The following is a 4,285-nucleotide window of genomic DNA, read 5'->3' as shown; positions in this document are numbered from 1 at the left end:
TTCCAAGCGGCCCCTAAGTTTAACCGAATGGAAGCTCCGGAGGAGGAGGGCATGCTCGCGTCACAGTAAGCCGAAGAGGAGCACCTTCCCCGGGCACGGGCGGTGCCAAGCGGCCCTAAGTTTAACCGAATGGAAGCTCCGGGGGAGGAGGGCGGGCGTGTGTCACAGTTAAGCCGAATTGGAGCACCTCTTCCGCCCGGGCACGAGCGGAGCGCGAAGCTGTCAGTTATGAATGAATAAATGAATAAATAAATAAATAAATAAAGAATGCCACCTTTCATTTCACAGGGCACACCAGACGGCGTACCAGCAGGTAAAAGTCTGAGTAATTAAATAAATACAAAAAGAATGGCTGGGGAATAAAAAAATAATACGTTTTAATAATAATTTGTTTTTTTTGTTATAACATGAATTTCACTCTCTCTCTCCCCGTATATATATATATATATATATATATATATATATATATATATATGTATTTTTTTTTTAAGCATTTTTGAAGGTGCGCCGCTACTTCGCGGATTTTCAGTTTTCGCGGGTGGTCTCGGTCCCCATTAACCGCAATAACCGAGGGTTCACTGTACTCCATAAAATTTACAAAAAGCGAGGTGAAACACTCAACCAGGGCTGCTCTGCATGTTGTGCTGGGCCACCTGGAACAACAGCGGAGCTATGCAAGGATGCTCTTTGTGGACTACAGCTCGGGATTCAACACGATCATGCCAGACATCCTCGTCGCCAAACTGGACACTCTCGGCCTCCCTGCCCTCACACGCATCTGGATTAAGGACTTTCTGACCAACAGACCCCAGACTGTGTTGCTCGGCCCCTACACGTCCTCCACCCTCATGCTGAGCACCGGTTCCCCCCAAGGATGCGTGCTGAGCCCTCTCCTGTACGCCCTCTACACCTACGACTGCAGCCCGGCCCACGGCAACAACACCATCGTCAAGTTTGCTGACGACACGACAGTGGTCGGTCTGATCTCGGAAGGTGACGAGACAGCCTACAGAGAGGAGGTAGGGAGACTGACAACTTGGTGCAAGGAGAACAGACTGCACCTTAACTCTGCTAAAACAAAGGAGATTGTCGTCGACTTCAGGAGGAACAAGACGCTGCCGCCCCCCCTCTGCATCGAAGGCGTGTGTGTGGAGAGGGTCCACACGTTCAAGTTCCTGGGAGTACAGATCTCCGATGACCTTTCTTGGAGTCACAACACCACAGCAGTGGTAAAGAAGGTCCGCCAACGTCTGCACTTCCTGAGAGTCCTCAGGAAATTCAACCTGGACAGGAAGCTGCTGCTGGCCTTCTACCACTCGTCCATCGAGAGCCTGCTGACGTACTGTGTCTCCACCTGGTACAGCGGCTGCACTGAGGCGGACAGAGTGAGGCTCCAGAGGACAGTCAAAACAGCGCAAAGGATTATTGGCTGCCCTCTCCCCTCGCTGTCGGACATCTACACCGCCCGGTGCCTCAGAAGGGCTCTCAACATCGTCAAAGACAATACCCACCCAAACTCACACCTGTTCGACCTGTTGCCCTCTGGCAGGCGCTACAGATGCATCAAATCAAGGACCAATAGACTGAGAAACAGTTTCTTTCCGAGAGCCATCTCCATACTGAACTCTCACACACACACGAGACCACCCTAACCTTGCAAAACAGCATTGTGATGTGTTTCTATATGCCCTATTTAGTACTGAATTCCATTGCACTGTCTTATTTATTTATCTAATTTATATATTGTCTGTATTATTGTTGTATTGCACTGGAGAGGGGAGCCCTCTAATCTCGTTGCACACTTGAGTACAATGACAATAAAGGGATTTCTATTTCTATTCTATTCTTTTTTTAACTTTTCTCGAGGGCCATGGCGAGCCATTTCAAAAAAGCTGCACAACTAACGTATAAAATATTGATAAATTTGCTCTGCCTGATGTGTGTGTCGTTTCACGAGTTGTCGTTCATATTTAGAACCTCATAATCAGCGTTGTTTTATTGCCAAACAGTGCAATGCCACTCCCACAACTTTTCACGAAAAAGGATGAATTTCGTATTGTGACATCCTCATGGCCGAAACAGTCCTCCGAGCATATATGAGGGCGACCTTGTTGAGTTGCACGGAGAAAAACATCCAAGAAAATAACTTGTATTAGCTTTTACCAGTTGGTGGCGCTACTACTACGATGAAAAATAAGTTGGTAGATGTCTTCAGGGCTGAAGTATCCTCAAATGTGTACAACTTCGAGAAGATAGGATCATCTGAGTCATGTTGCCGGAGCTTTTGTTGCCACAAAGTACAATCGGACTTTTCAGCACCGTAATAGCCACGCCTTTTGCCAAAACGTCACAAAACTCGGCAGAGAGTAAGATCATTGTCTTGAGTCTTTTCTGACTAATTTTCAGTCGGATTCGTCAAAAGGGCACGTTGCAGTACGTGAAAATTAAAATAAAAACAAATTTTTGATTCCACTTGGCGGCGCTGTGTGTATAACAAAATAATAACATTAAGATGTCTTCAGGTCGGGACATTTTATTTACAGGTGAAGGTTTGGATTTTTAGGAGCATGTGCAGGGGAGTTATTAAGCATTCATTTATTTGTATTAGGTTCATTTTGTCTTCTTATTATTGATATTTGACAGATTCATTAAAAGCAGACAATTATGTTTTCGGTAAATTTTTTACCTGACATGTTTCGGCGAGTCTTTCGCCTTCTTCAGAGTGTCGCATGATGGTGTCTTGAGACCCGTCTTTATCAGCTGATGTTCCATGAGGGTGTGACTTACCTGTCAAAAAAATGAAAAATCAGAGCAGTAAAAGAACAAGCACAACATGAACATTACAAATCAGCAATCACTGACCACTGCAAAAGGGAAAACCACATCATGGACCGGGAGAAGGGCAGGGTCATCCGCACAGAAGAGAACAAACAACAGCGCTGGATCAGAGAGGCCATTGAGATCTGCAAGCGAGGCATAAAAACCATGAACAGAGACAAGGTTGCCTTCATCCTCTCTACCACCTGGACCAGCATCTTGGCGGAGTTAACGGACAGCGGGGGGCGTGACTTGCCTTCATTCTTGTGACAGGTAAGTCACGCCCTCATGGAACATCAGCTGATAAAGACGGGCCACAAGACACCATCATGTGACACTCTGAAGAAGGCGAAAGACTTTCGTATTGTGACATCCTCAAGTCCTAAACACTCATCCGAGCAAATATAAGGTAGATTTTGTTAACCTGCCCGGAGAAAAACATCAACGAAAATAATTTGTATTTGTTTTAACCAGTTGGTGGCGCTACCACTGCGATCAAAAATAAGTTGGCAGCCGTCTTCAGGGCCTGAATATCCTCAAATGTGAAAAATTTCAAGAAGATGGATCATCTGAATCATTTTGCAGGAACTTTTGTTGCCACGGAGAATAATCAGACTCTGCGGCACCGTAATAGCCACGCCCTTCGAAGGAAAGTCACAAAAATAGGGATAGAGTAAGATCAATGTCTTGAGTCTTTTCTAGCCAATTTTCAATCGGATTCGTTAAAAGGGCACCGTGCAGTACGTCAAAATGTAAAAAATGATATTGATTGGCGCAAGGTGTATAACTGAATATAAACATATAGATGTTTTCAGGTACCGACTCTTTATGTACATGTGAAGTTTTGGATTTTTAGCAGCATGTGCAGAGAGTTATTAAGCATTTTGTCCATTGCGGCGAAGGAAATCTTAAGTGAAAACTTCGAAGCCCCGCCCCCGTCATATAGTATTTCGGAAACAAAAAATTTTAGCCCCAGTGTTGGTCCCAGGTCTTAAGATGCTACAGACAGAATTTTAAGGCAATCAGATGAAGCCTTTAGGATCAGGGTGCAAAAGAATGACCCCTGTAAACATGCAAAAAAGGGCAAAAGTCGGACTTTCAAAAATTCATAACTCACTTCCTATTCATATTAGACATTAAAATATCAAATTTTTCGCCATGCCCGATGAGACTGCCAAGTTTGGTGAATTTTTGTGCATGTTTCGGGGGTCAAAAATGCAATCGAACAATCGGAAAAATAATAATAATAATAATTTCTACAAAAACAATAGGGACTTCGCAGCGGTCGCTGCTCAGGCCCTAATAATAATAATAATAATAAGAGAAGATAAGATAAGATGTCCTTTATTAGTCCCACAATGGGGAAATTTGAAAGTAATAATATTTTCTACAAAAACAATAGGGACCTCGCAGCCGTCGCAGCTCGGGCCCTAATAACAATTTCTAGAAAAACAATAGGGACCTCGCA

The sequence above is a fragment of the Idiotropiscis lumnitzeri genome, unplaced genomic scaffold, assembly GCF_059441095.1.
Source record: "Idiotropiscis lumnitzeri isolate Australia: NSW breed Sydney's pygmy pipehorse unplaced genomic scaffold, RoL_Ilum_1.0 HiC_scaffold_81, whole genome shotgun sequence".
In the NCBI taxonomy this organism is placed as follows: domain Eukaryota; kingdom Metazoa; phylum Chordata; class Actinopteri; order Syngnathiformes; family Syngnathidae; genus Idiotropiscis; species Idiotropiscis lumnitzeri.
The sequence above is the reverse complement of the archived record's forward strand: the minus strand, read 5'-3'. Positions refer to the sequence as shown.